Here is a 15,105-nt window from a genome sequence, read left to right as displayed (position 1 = left end):
AAACAGGTGCAGTCACATATAGGATGGACTCGGCAATCAGCAAAATCTAAAGTGAATATCGACTAACCACCTTCCTTAGACAGCAAGCAATCTTCCTCTGCCTGGTGACTATGTCGTAGGAAGTTAGATAATCGACGCCTCTCAAAGGTTTGAGGAGATAGTTTTCACTCTTAAGCCATACCCTGACCAACTTCTCCAAGTGTCACTCGAAGCAGATACTATCCCTAGAGGGAGAGATGTTTTTAGACCATTTTAACCCACTGTCCCTGTTTGAGGACAATTATATTTGGTTTGTTTACTGCGATAAAGGTTAACTGGATGCAAAATAGTGCTTGTATTTATTTAATCATTGTATTTGGTTTACTTACTACAATAAAGGTTAACTGGACGCTTCCGTATGCTTGTTATCCCTATTTATATAACCATCATCAAAATTTCGACAAGGTTAACGTGGATTAAAATGGGCTAATTATTCTATTTTTCTGTCATTATTTTATTATTTTATACTGTTGTTGCAATTTATAGTTATTCATTAATGTGTCTTAATTTCATTATGGATTTCACCCATTTACTTGATGGGAATTCCCGGGCGAGGTATTAATATCGAGTAATAGGCTAAGGTCACGATTTTAACCGAATATTTTTTAAAGAAATTTTACAACAGGATTATGCACAACAACAGCAGCATCTTCAACCCTAACAACTACAACATCCCAGGTGGCAGCACAAAAAAAAAACAAAGTAAGAATAGCATCAAAGACATTTATTATAAAGTAAAAACAACATTAATTCCCATTTCGATGTTTTTAATATAAAAATTTTTTTCCGGATGTTCTAGTCTCGAGAGAGAGAGAAAGAGAGAGCAACAGTGACAGCAACAGCAGCAGAAGCAGCAGCAGCAGCAACAACAACAACAACAACAACAACAACAGCAGCAGCAACAGTAGCAGCGGCAACATAAACCAAATAAACAACATGCTCTACAGCAATAACCACGACGCCGACGACGTCATCGATGACGAAAATGTAAAGAAAAACAATAACGAGTTACCAATATTTCTTCCACTGCAACAACGACAAGATAAACCTTTTTTTTCTAATTATTCTGTCGACCTGCAACTCGTCTTCCACAACCGAAAACAATCTCTTTTTTTCCACTTCTTTCGCCGCCGACGTAACAACCGATACGGAAGCCTTAATCACGGAGGACGACTGAACTACCGATGTCAACAAAGGCAACAGCAGTGGTAAAAATAATCGTTTACAGCATATTCTAGAATTTGTAAAAATTGAAGATGTTCTCTCCGGATGGGAAACAAGCAGAGATACAGGAAGTCCAAAAGTTTGCCCAGAGAAACGCCAGAACTACATCAGCAGTACTCCACTACGTCCAGTAATGGTCCTGTAAAAAAAAAACAGAAACGATCTCGAGGACAGTTATTTACTGTTTTTTGTCAATTTAGAGCCAACGATTTGAAAACTAGAAAGGGATTGAGTGTAAAATAGAGTGACAACGACTTCGTCACTTGAGATGGGCGATATGAGAAGTATAAATAAGATTGGTCTCTAAAGATCATATACAGACAGTGGCCAGTGGTACTTAATTTATCGACCCCGAAAGGATGAAAGGCAAAGTCGACCTCGGCGGAATTTGAACTCGGAACGTAAAGACAGACGAAATACTGCTAAGAGTTTCGCCCGGATAATAATAATAATAATAATAAAAATAATAATAATAATGATAATAATACCGATGCAGTACCAGACAGTGGCTTTCATGGCTTCTTATCATAACTGGGGAGGCGGGGCAGTCGATTAGATCGAACTCGTACGCAACTGGTACTTGATCCCGAAAGGATGAAAGGCAATGTTAATGTTTCTGCCAGCTCGCCGACTCATATTAATGAAAGCATAATACATCTTACCAAACCATTTTTACTCGCGAATGGTAGATGGTTAACTGTGTGCGATTGCTAAGAGATTTAGCTGTGATTTCTAGTATGCTGATTAACCATATGGCCCCCACCTCGTAGCTTCATTGACTGCTGTAAAATCTCACTAGTTGGTCTATTCCAGCACTTCGTCAGTTACGACGACGAGGAGTTCCAGTTGATCCGATCAACGTGAGAGTCTGCTCGTGAAATTAACGTTTACGTGGCTGAATACTCCACAGACAGACGTACCCGTAATATAGCTCTGAAGAAGACTCGGCGTGATACAGAACGTAACAAGGCTGGCCCTTTGAATTACAAGTACTACTCATTTTTCCCAGCTGGAGCAACGTGAAATAAAGCCTCTTGCTCAAACTAGAACTTTTGCCGTCGTAACCGACGGAGTACCAGTTTAGTTGATATTGTTGTTGTTAATGTTGTTCGGGCACATTGTGCTACTTTACTGAAACTATTATTTTAGCTGTTGCTCGTGTTGTTGTTGTTGTTGTTGTTATTGTTTTATTGTCATTATTGGACATGATTTTATTGAATATATCAGTTGTTATTGTTGTTATTGTAATTGTCGTTGTTGTTATTGTTTTATTATATATATTACTAAAGATGTTAGCGTCAATATTACTCTTTTGCTGTTGTTGTTGTTGTTGTTCCGAAGGTAGTGTGGTTAATATTGTTTTTGTTTTCGTTTTTTGTTGATACCATTTCAAGTAATATTGTCGATATTATTGCCATTGTCCACTCCCCCTGTTCCCCTCCCTCGTTTTCTCCCTCTTTTTGCCCCTCTTCCTCTCACCCCTCCTCTTCCTCCACTTCCTGATCTTCCTCCTCCTCTTTCTGTTGTTGCCGTTCCTATTCTACGTTTGTCATATCTTGTCAATCAACCAACTGTTGCTCTTTATCACACAATATTTCAATGTTTCTAATTCACTTGAAGAGTTTTTTTTGTTATTATTTATTACATTATTATTATTATTATTATTATCATTATTATTATTATTATTATTATTATCATTATTATTATTATTATTATTATTATTATTATTATTATTATTATTATTATTATTATTATTATTATTATTATTATTATTATTTGCTTGTTTACTTGCTTCTAGTTTTTAGAGTTTCATCGATCATTTTTTTTTTGTTTTGCTTTGTTCTTTGGTGTTTTGTTTTTTTATCATATTTTCCCCTTCGACTAACATCAGAAATGTTTCAAGAAATCTTGAAACAATTCCTTACTTCCATTTCATTTCATATTTCCTAATTTTTTTTTTTAATGTATTTTGTAATTGCTTTTATTCGTTCTATCGTTATTTATTTATTTATGTATTGTTATTGTTTCTGTCGTTGTTGTTGTTTTTTATTTCGTCTTCAGGCTTTCGTCAGTTACAAAGAATTTGGTTAAAAGCATTTCATAAGAATACATTCGGCTATGGAAAAGTTTGCGAGAGCGAACGAAGTTAACGTTCTTCTTTGAATATTGTTTAAGTAGTTTTAGATTTATATAAATTCTTCGAGATAAAGTTTGATGTTTATTTGTTGAACATATTACAAAATGCATTTTTACTGTAAGTACCATCATAAACTTACCATTATCAGTCAAATAATAATTTGCCACCAAAGTCCAAAAGCACTGTAAACTTAAAAGAGAGTAAATGGGATATTAAGAATTCCATGCGTCTTAGCTTCCGTTTTTGGGGTTTTTTTTTTAATTTTAAATGTCAGGCAATAAAAGAGTTTCAATCTAGAACTGAGATTGCTTCATACCCAAGAATACCACAAGCATTCCTCCATCTTATTCGCCCACTATTCCAAAGAGACTCTTGTGGTAGAGTTCTCAGGCACTTCTTTCATAAATTCCTACTAGAATCAACCGTCATTACACTTAAAGTAACCTAAGGTTCGAAAGAATAACAAAGGGTAAGGAAGAGGATCAAAGAATTTGAAAGAATAACCAAGTGTTCGAAAGAATAATCACACTGCTTAGTCGGTCACGTGGGTTAACAAGGGACGCCTTCGGATTTTATGCAGAGGGTTCCTTTCGAAAAGTATATCGCAGTCTTCATCCAACGCCAGTATGACTGTAACACGTCTTCAACATGATCGGAGAAGTGTGAAGGGGAGCACAAAGGGTGCGTGTCTCAGGACGTCGAATGGGATTCGAGAGCAAACAACTAATAATGATTGGGAGTTCGCGAGTTCAAATTACAAATACAGGCTGGTTTCTGTGTTGACTGAGCCTGGATAATTAAGTACAATTCATAAGGTCACGTTTGAAAATCTGGATAGGAAAATGTAGGTAGCCAAAGTCAGGATAATGTGAAATTCGTATTTTCATGAAAGACATTAGGAATTGGAACGAATGAAATAAGAAAAGGAAAAACACAAAAGAACATAAAACCACTTAAGTTTCTATTTTGTAATTCAACCTGTAATAAATAACACACAATTTTTCCTCGAATCATACGTCATATTTTTAATCAAACATCGCACAATGTACGAAGAGTTACAGTATGAAAGGGTAGTTGTGGCGTAAATTCCTTTAATCATAGGCCTGCTTGATCATGACTGGCCTGGAGCTAAAAAAAGAAAACATATAATAACAATGATCACAAAAATTCCAACGAATTCGTTACACAAGGTCACGTGTCACTCAATGAACACAGCAAATGTCCGCTGCGTATGTATCTAACATTCTCGTTGGACACTAAAACCACGTCTTTTGAGAAGAAGTAAATAAAAAAACGTAAATAAATGCTGGCATTTCAGAAGTTTCTAGCATTATGTCAGCAACCGGTGACATATGCTCGCTATAAAAGAAGATTATGGATATATAAATGTCGAATTGTTAGAGATAGGCAATAATTAAATGGTTGTTACTTTGGTGCCATCACAGGAACTGAGACATAGATAATTGTTGTCGAATTTTCTCTCTTTTTATACGTGGATTTCTCAACACTGGGAAAACACGACCGTGGATAGCTTTCTCTGCGTTCTCAGACATTAGCAGACAGACGGCTTTAGATCTATAAATGCATCTGTTAAATACCTAGCTAATTAGATAGATAGATAGATAGATAGATAGATAGATAGACAGACAGACAGACAGACAGACAGACAGACAGACAGACAGACAGACAGACAGACAGACAGACAGATAGATAGATACATTTCTTTTATTAGCCACACAGGGCTCAACGAAGATGGGACAAATACAATGTAGAGCTTTTCTTTTTGGGAGGGGGAAGGAAGGAAAAAAAAAAAAAAAAAAAAAAAAAAATTGGTGGTGTCGATCAAAAGGGATCGTAGGAAGGGAAAAAGGGGCAGTTCGATCAAAAGGGATCGAAAAAAAAAGAAAAGGAAAGGCCGATCAATAGGGATCGTGTATCACACAGTAATGTTCTCGTGTAAAAAGAGGGGAGGACAGTTTAGGTTTAGCCGTGGAAGGAAAAGCCCACGGAAAAGACCACGGTAACCTTGGTCAATATTCTCATTGAAGAAACTATAACAGTAAGTGACTCTCTTTTGCCTTTTTGTTTTATTTTTTTTTTTTCTTGTTCATAGGGTTATGCTCAAGATGGCTCCGTCGTTCACACGTGCCATCCTTGCTACATTCACCCATCTTTTTTTGAAGCATTCACTAGACAAGACTTCCCTTTCTACTCTCAACTTCCTCTTCAGGTGATACTTGAAGAAGTTGATGAGAGATTGCCCAGAGAGGAAAGTCTTTGTCTCTAGACCTTTCAGACGCGTCCACCATACACATTCTTTCGCCATAGCCACAAGTACGATGAAAATAGCTCTTCCTTCCCGTTTAAAGGAAGGAGGCGCGACAATATTCACGATAGACTCGGCTGATAGACCGACTCGTCCCACACGCGATAGCAGTTGTTCGACGTAAGCCCACAGCTCGGAAATGGTGGGACACTGTACGAGTGCGTGCAGAACGGTTTCGTCGCTCTGCCGGCATCTCGGACAGGTCGGCCCCGTGTTTCTCGAGCCATGCCTGTAGAGCTTATCCCGAACGGGTAGTGCTTCTCGATAGCACTGCCAGGCCAGGGATCTCTGGAAGTTGTCCATAGGTCCCGGCCCGAAGGTCGTCTTAAACAGGCGGGTCAGGTATTCCTCGTCGACGCCCAGGTTCGCCCCGAGATCGTCGTCGTACCTTCCCTCCACTAATCCACTATAGAATGCGTTAGTTGTGATGCAGTCGCTCAAGGTTGACCCGGGTTGTTGGAGTTGCCGAAGAGCAGCGCGACACTCGCGGTGCCATTCGCCCTTCCTCGGCCTCTTCTTGATCCATGACTGCAGTTCGGTCATGGAGACGAGCTGCGGGAAAGCGCGCCGCACAAACGGTGACCACACCTGTTCACCGCTGTCTACGTAGAGCCGGAGATGTCGCAGTCTCAGCGCGTGTCTGCGCATCATCAACCACGGCATGCCCAGTCCTCCTTTTAACGGGTGTTGGCAGCAAACGGATCGCCTAACCATCGGAACGCTTCCTTTCCACAAGAAGCGGAAGAGGATGCGCTCCAGTTTGGTGATGGTAGGGTCGGGACAAGGAACGACGGTCAGGCGGTAGTAGATGACGGACGCGATGTACGTGTTCGCCACCTCCGCCCGACCTTTCAGGGAAAGCTTCCTCTCGGCCCATTGCCGGGCTAGAGTGGCCACCCTTCTCGTTATCTCGTCCCAGTTCTTCTCCGTTTGGAGGTCTGGACCAAACCAGACCCCGAGCATCTCAACCGGACCGTCAGTCCAACGTCCCACGACGGAGGCGCTACTTGACGGCATGGGGTTGCTTCTCCAGGTGCCGAGCCGCAAGCCCACTGACTTATCCCGGTTGATTTTCGCTCCCGTTACCGCTTCGTAGTCTCTCAGTGTCTCGCCGACAAGCTCGATGTGCTTTTGGCTAGACACTATGACGGTGACGTCGTCCGCGTATGCCGACACGCTCGTCCCGCATCCCAACTCTCGCGGGATGCCCCTCAGCGTCGCCAGCTTCCGCAGTAGTGGCTCGAGAGTCAACACGTACAGAAGCGACGAGAGGGGGCATCCCTGACGGACCGAACGTGCAATGTCGAAGGGTCTTGATAGATGCCCATTGACGCGAACTACCGAACGGATGCCTCTGTACAAGGCAGCCATCCAGCCGCGGAAAATGGGACCGAAGCCGGCTGCTATGAGGACAGCCTCCAAGTATTGATGGTCTACCCTATCGAAAGCTTTCGATTGATCTAAATTGATCAGGGCCCCACCCATGCCAGGTTCCTTAACTACCCTCTCTATGATGTAGCGCATCAGATGGAGGTTGTCATGGATGCTCCTGCCCGGCACCGCGCACGTTTGCGCCTTGCCGATCAGTTTCTCGATGACAAGCGCCAACCGCTTGGCTAACACCTTGGCCAAAATTTTCAAGTCTGCATTGAGCAGAGTGATGGGCCTAAAGTTATCTATGACGTCCCCCTTGTTTGGATCTTTCTTCAGCAGCGTTACGGCTCCTCGACTCACAAAACCGGGAATGCTCCCGTTTTGCTGCCAGTTGCAGTACACCGCCACCAAGACGTCTCCAAACAAGTCTGGCTTACAGTTGTAAAGCTCGTAGGGCAGACCATCCAAACCCGGAGATTTGTCCCTCGAGCATCCCGCCATCGCGTCCCTCACTTCCGCCGCCGTGATGGCACCTTCGCAGCACTCCGCCTCTCTTGCCGAGTGTCGTGGCAGGCTGTGCAGGTAGGCACTGAAGTCCACCCTGCGTTCTCGCTCGCCATTCGTCCCAAACAGTCGAGCAAAGTGCCGCTGAAAGGCCTCACACATTTTGCTTGGCTCGAGCAGTTCGCGCCCCTGTTCGTCCACCAGAGACCGAATGGTGGCTTTGTTGCCCTGTTGCGCCTCCGCCACCCGGGCCTCTCGTGCGGCTCCAACACCTTCGTTTCTTAGAGCACGCATCCTAGCCCTGACAACGCACCCTTCGTGTTTGGCGTTGAAGTGTTGGTCAAGGGCCAACCTCGCCGCCAAAACGTCGGATGCGATGCCACTTCTAATTGCCTCTTCTAGCTTCTTAACTAGTTCACCCTCTACTCTGTTTCTGTCTATGGCTAGTGCTTTGCTATACCTAACCGCTTCTGCTTTTATTGCTCTCTTGAGGGCAAACCACCATTTGTTATTGATGATGGCTCCTGTCAAAGCCCTAGATAGATAGATAGATAGATAGATAGATAGATAGATAGATAGATGGTTAGTGACGTTCTGATAAAGAATTTACAACTTTTAAAAAACATACATTTTTAAAGAAATCTTCTTTATACTTGGTAAAACTGTATCAAATAATTTATCAAAAAGACTTTTAAATATACTGTGTATACGTGTGTGTGTGAGCGTGTGCGTGTGTACACACACATATATCAGGAAGAGACTATTCTAGAGTACGTTCTGTCTTATCTTCGAAACGTCTAGATAGAATAGAGACAGCTGATGAAGGGATATTCCAAGTGGCTTTCCGTTTTCCTATGTGTTCGTTCCGTTGTCTGTAGTTTATTGTTCTAACGTCCTGTACCCTGATATGCATATATATACACATGTAGATGTAAGTATGTACATATATGTGTGTATACATGTATATATATTCCTTGTATTATTACATTATTGAACGCACACGTCCTTTTTTGCAAGTAAGTCTACTATTATTCTGACGTGACTATCTTTCTATCTATCTATCTATCTATCTATCTATCTATCTGTCTATCTATCTATCTTTTTATCTATTTATCTATCTGTCTTCCTCTATCTTCCTATCTACCCCTCTGTCCTGGCCTCTACTTCACTGCTTCTGTCCCTTCCTCCTTGTTCCACTTCCTCCCTCCACCATCCTCTCTGCTCTCGTGTGACCTGTGGTCAACTTTCTTTTCACTCCAGCCGCTGTGAAGGCAAGACAAACTACTAGCGTTCTACCTCAGATTTGCGTTTGGCCGTACGGCTTTTGAATGTTGTTTTCACTGTCCAATTTTTCCTGTCTTGGTTTGTGTTTGCCACCTTGGAATCCTCTGTGTAGTGGGTTGATCCACTACTCAGGAAGAGACTATTCTAGAGTACGTTCTGTCTTATCTTCGAAACGTCTAGATAGAATAGAGACAGCTGATGAAGGGATATTCCAAGTGGCTTTCCGTTTTCCTATGTGTTCGTTCCGTTGTCTGTAGTTTATTGTTCTAACGTCCTGTACCCTGATATGCATATATATACACATGTAGATGTAAGTATGTACATATATGTGTGTATACATGTATATATATTCCTTGTATTATATATATATATATATATATATACACACACAGAGGTATTTTTTTTATCGACTTCTATTAACAAATATCTAAACTAACTTTGACTTAAAGATCTGAAGCTCAACACATCTCTTATTTCTTTATTGCCCACAGGGGGCTAAACATTGAGGGGACAAACAAGGACAGACAAAGGGATTAAGTCGATTACATCGATCCCAGTGCGCAACTGGTACTTAATTTATCGACCCCAAAAGGATGAAAGACAAAGTCGACCACGGCGGAATTTGAACTCAGAACGTAACGGCAGACGAAATACTGCTAAGCATTTCGCCCGGCGTGCTAACGGTTCTGCCAGCTGGCCGCCATCTCAACACATCTCTATTTCCGGTATACTCACAGTGACTCTCCCTACACACACACACACACACACACACACACACACACACACACACGCATACGCACACACAAACACGCACGCACGCACACGCACACACATTCACGTATATTCATAAACATACATACAGCACAAGTTTCCATACAGTCTCCGTCTATAAATCACTGGCAAACTTGAGGCTACTACAAAATATACACATTTACCCACAGGGTTCAAGGCCGCAGTCTAAACGCCCCTTGGTTGCAAAACAAGCGTATTATTAACCACACAGATATGCCAGCGCTTTTGTGAAATCGTGTAGTTGTGTAATTTCGTTTGAAATTAATCAAAGTTCAAAGAATTGGTCATGACCTCAAGCTATTATATGGGAATCTAATTAAATATGAAATGTCAATACAACAGAATTATTTGATATGATGACACTTGGCAAGAGACCAAGGTTGATGGGTACATTAAAGATACTTCTATAAAGTTGTTAATGAAAGAGATTCAGCTTTCAAAGGAATTTGCTTTATCATAATTAAACACAATTATATTTGTAAACATACGTTTCCACTTTAGTGGTATCGTATTTGACTCCCTGGTGGCTCTAGAGGTCTTACAGATCGAATCTGGCAAACGTCTTTAGGCTGTTATTCCATCGTGCTTGTTTGGACATGTTTGAAGTTGTTGGCGTTAATGTTATTGTCGATGTTGTTATTAAGCCTGAGGTTAGCCCTCAACGAACAAACAGATCGATGCTCAAAAGGTAATTCCCCGTGGCCATTCCATTTATTGAGTGATTTCTAGGGCTTCGGTGTTTAATGTCATGTACTTTTCGAGCGGTCGGGTGAAATTCGCAAGCGTGTGACTGTTCTTTCTAACAACTCTAAGGACCACATAGAGGCTCCTTCCTTGAAGGGTTTAACCATCGTGATTTGGGTAAGAATAAGTCAACGTGAAGTAGTTGAAGGAACTTTTTATGCTACAGATGTTTTAACAAAAGCTGTTCTCGTACTCTTTACGGCTATGAGAAGCTTATGGGACTCAGACACCAACATACGTTTTTCATTAAGTAAATATGACAAAATCCTTATGATTTTCTTCGCGGTTCTGCTCCTTGTTATCTATGTTTAAAGTGAAACCAAGCTATTGCCATATTTTAACTTCTTACTGCTAACAAACAGAACTGATGGTGACGATGATTTTACCGTCTGGCGAAGCGGAAATGATGACGTCCTGGACGATGCTTTAGAGGTCGGGAAGCGTAAAGTGCTTACCAACCACATGGTCTCGGGTCCAGTCCCACTCCATGGCACCGTGGGCAAGTGTCTTCTACTATAGCCTCGGGCCGACCAAAGCCTTGTGAGTGGATTTGGTAGACGGAAACTGAAAGAAGCCCGTCGTATATGTATATATATATATATATATATGTACATGCATGTGTGTGTATATGTTTGTGTGTCTGTTTGTCCCCCAACAGCGCTTGACAACCGACATTGGTGTGTTTACATCCCTGTAACTTAGCCATTCGGTAAAAGAGAACGAAAAAATAAGTACTAGGCTTACAAAGAATAAGTCCTGGGATCGATTTGCTCGACTAAAGGCGGTGTTCCAGCATGGCCGTAGTCAAATGACTGAAATAAGTAAAAGAGTAAAGAGTAAGAGTAAACAGTATACTATGTAGTCTTCGAAACCCATAAAATTACAGGACGGAACTGGAAAAACCTTTAAAGATATTCAATCGAAGCTGGTGAGAGGCAAAACAACAACAGTTAATGACAATTAAGATTACAACAAACCATTGAGAGAGCCTTTGCGTGCTCAATCGATTTACAAGAAACGGTGACCAGATCTACTTCAAACAAGATTCCAACAGTCTTAAGAGTAGAATATATTGAATAATGTAATCCTGTAAGCACTGTCTTTCAAGAATGGCTTTGATCGTAGATCCGCTTCATCAGGATTCATGTGGAGTAAAATTAACGGCAGCAGCAGCAACAACAACAATAGTAGCAATGAAGATTTAAATAATTGAAGTTTACTACATTTGGTACAGAAGAAAGAAAGGTTTGCGAGGGATATGTTGTCCCCACAGCTTAGTACTCCAATGGAACAATAACTACCCCTAATTATTGATCCGAACGATTGCGTTTCGAACCAACTTCACGCTCGCTCGCTGCAGTGTCTTACCTCTTGAGGAGACTCTTCTGACAAGGAAACTTGGGTGGCTTGGTCATGCATTGCGGCGACCCAATGACGAACACAATCAGAAGACTAAAACACCAGATCCCACCCACCCCGGGTTGACGTAAGCAGAGAGGTGGTCAGCTGAAGACGTGGCTCACGACAATCAAAGTAGATATGGAGTTTGTTTCCGACACTCGAGTCTTTGGCGTTCGTCGCTGGATCCGGGAATGGCTTCGACAGACACTCGTAGACCGCCTTGACCGTGATGCCAGCTGAACCCCTTCTGAGTGAATGCTGTTACCAGTCAAGAGAAGAATCACTGATACAAACTGTGTCCCATCACTCTAAGGAAAAAAAAAAACACATTTAATGTAATATTACATACGGCTCAGTGATTAAAAAAAAGATGTAGCGCCTTTGATAGTATTTTTGCTCAGCATGGGCTGAACTTTCTATTCATATTTGATCAGTTAGATTTTATTAACACTTTCCATACTGTCAGTTATCTGTCTTATGCTTCTACCGCGTATCTCCTTTCTTGAACACTCAGAATCCTTTTATGGAATGTCAGAACCCTGTTCTCACGCCGCAAGAATCTATCTCATTTTAGAAACGTTATTAGTTATGATTAATGGTGTTCTAGTAGAATAGCACAGGAACCACCACTCTTTAGATCGTAAGACAAAACTATGCTCTGGATCGTCACTTACGTCGTATGGTTGCGAGCTGTGACGAACCAACAACCAAGTAAAATATAAAAGACAAGTTAAGTTGTTTCGGGTTTTTCTTCTTTTTTTTTTTCCTTAAGCTTCGTCCTTCTAAAAAGTGAACAGAGAAAGTGTCATCTTCACCAGATGGAAAACAACTTGAGAATTTCTATAGGAATTTTGTAATTCCTTCTTCTTCCCACTTTTACTTTGTACTGATTATTTTTCTTTTCTTATATATTTCTTTCCACATCAATATATTGCCTCGAGTAATTTTTCAACGTTGTTTTTAGGTGGAATACACGTTTGTTTATTCCATCAAGAGACAGCAGATAACAAATGTCGGATACTGAATTTTTACTTTGTCCTTCTACCGTCGCTGTATATATATATATGTATATATATATATATATATATATATATATATATATATATATATATATATATATATATATATATATATATATATATATATATATATACACGCACGCACAGACAGACATACACAGACACACACACGCACGTGTGTGTATAGATATATGGATCAAAACAGTTTGATTCAAATTCGTTGGTATTTTTGAAATTCAAATCCATTAAATTTCAAATTCAAAATGGCTGAAGACAACCATCTCGCTTGAAACTCAAGAGTACCAACGAATTTGAATCAAACTGTTTTGATATATACATGTAACTCCCAATTAATTGGTTAAATGCCCTTCTTTCGTTTGTCCACACACTCGTATATACATACATATATACAAATATATATATACATATATATATATATATATATATATATATATATATATATATATATATATGTATGTATATATATATATATATATATATATATATATATATATATATATATATATATATATATATATATATATATATATATATATATATATATATATATATCCATCTGTTGTTTACACCACCTGTCTTAGTCTGTTGTTTTTTCGTGAATTCTCCCTATATATATTCATGAGAAGGTCGTGAGAGATACAGTCCTGAAGCAGAAATCTTCCTTATAGTTTCCTGGTAGATTCCTAACCGTGGCCAATAATAACTACGGAGAATACCCAGCCACCTCGCTTGTAGTCTACCCCTTCATCTCTTGTCGGTTAACTTGGTTCAAGAATTTATTTTGCGACTCTTTCTTCCGGTATTCTACTTACATACTCGTCGTACCGGAGCTGTGACTTATAAATGCAGAAAAGTAGCCGCTCGACTTTGAGAAACCCTTTGGTCTACGATATACGTACCCTGTCGAACATCTCATTTCGAATGTAGAAGCATCAATGTCAACTAACCCTCAACAAACTCCATTGTTGTTAGCTCTCTGAACTTTTCCCCTCATTCAAACTCGAGCAACTTAGCTGAATGCATATATATATATATATGTATGTATATGTGCGTGTATATGTGCGAGTGAAGGCGCGTGGCTTAGTGGTTAGGGCATTCGGCTCACATCGTAAGATTGTGAGTTCGATCCCTGGCAGAGTGTTGTGTCCTTTAAACAAGGCACTTTATTTCACGCTGCTCCAGTCCACTCAGCTGGCAAAAATGAATAGTACGAGTAGTACCTGTATTTCAAAGGACAGCCTTGTTATTCTGTGTCACACTGAATCTCCCTGAGACCTACGTTAGAGGTACGCGTGTCTGTGGAGTGTTCAGCCACGTTAATTTCACGAGCAGGCTGTTCCGGCGATCGCATCAACTGGAAACCCTGTCGTCGTAACTGACGGAGTACCAGTAAATGTGCGTGTATGTGTACATGCGTGCGCAAACGTGCATATTTAGGGAAGAACAAACATATATGTGTGAGTTAAGTTCTATTTTTTCTACTCTAATCTTATACTAATAAACGAATTCAACTTCATTTCACGTTGCTCCAGTCCGCTCAGCTGGCAAAAATAAGCAACGCGGCGATGGACTGGCGTCCCATCCAGCTGGGGTACACGTACGCCATTTAAACCGGGCCCATGAGCCTGGCTAGGCTTTAAAAAGGGTGCATTTGGTTTTTTGATGCTAATTAATGAAACGCTCGTCATTTTTCCAGTGTTTACTTTCAATTGTCTTATGCGTACAATATGGTGGACGAGGTTGATAAGTTCTTTTCTTTTGTTTTTCTATGGGTTCTTTGCAATATCAAGTGACAACGAGATACGAACTATCAACTATTCGGCTCGTAGTCCGACACTTTATCGACGCAGACAACTGCAACTCTTTAACATTATGACTTGTGATCCTAAATATCTGGAACTTTAATCATAGAATTTTGACATTTCTAAAATCAAAGAATGACGGTGTTGTATATAGCGTACGGTTGGGAAGAATGGGAACGAACGAAATAAGGAAAGGAATGGGATAAGAAAGAACAAAAAAAGAAAAAGGATGGAAGAATAAAAGAAAGAAAGGAAAGTAGATCGATGGATAGACAGAGAGACCAACAACTAGAAATATAGGGAGGTAGATAGACAGACAGATATATGTGTGTGTGTGTTTGTGTGTGTGTGTGTGTGTGTGTGTGTGTGTGTGTAGACAGATAGATAGATAGATAGATAGATAGATAGATAGATAGATAGATAGATAGATAGATAGAT

The sequence above is a fragment of the Octopus bimaculoides genome, chromosome 9 (genome assembly GCF_046866305.1).
Source record: "Octopus bimaculoides isolate indiv1 chromosome 9, ASM4686630v1, whole genome shotgun sequence".
Taxonomy (NCBI): domain Eukaryota; kingdom Metazoa; phylum Mollusca; class Cephalopoda; order Octopoda; family Octopodidae; genus Octopus; species Octopus bimaculoides.
This window is presented reverse-complemented; position numbering follows the sequence as displayed.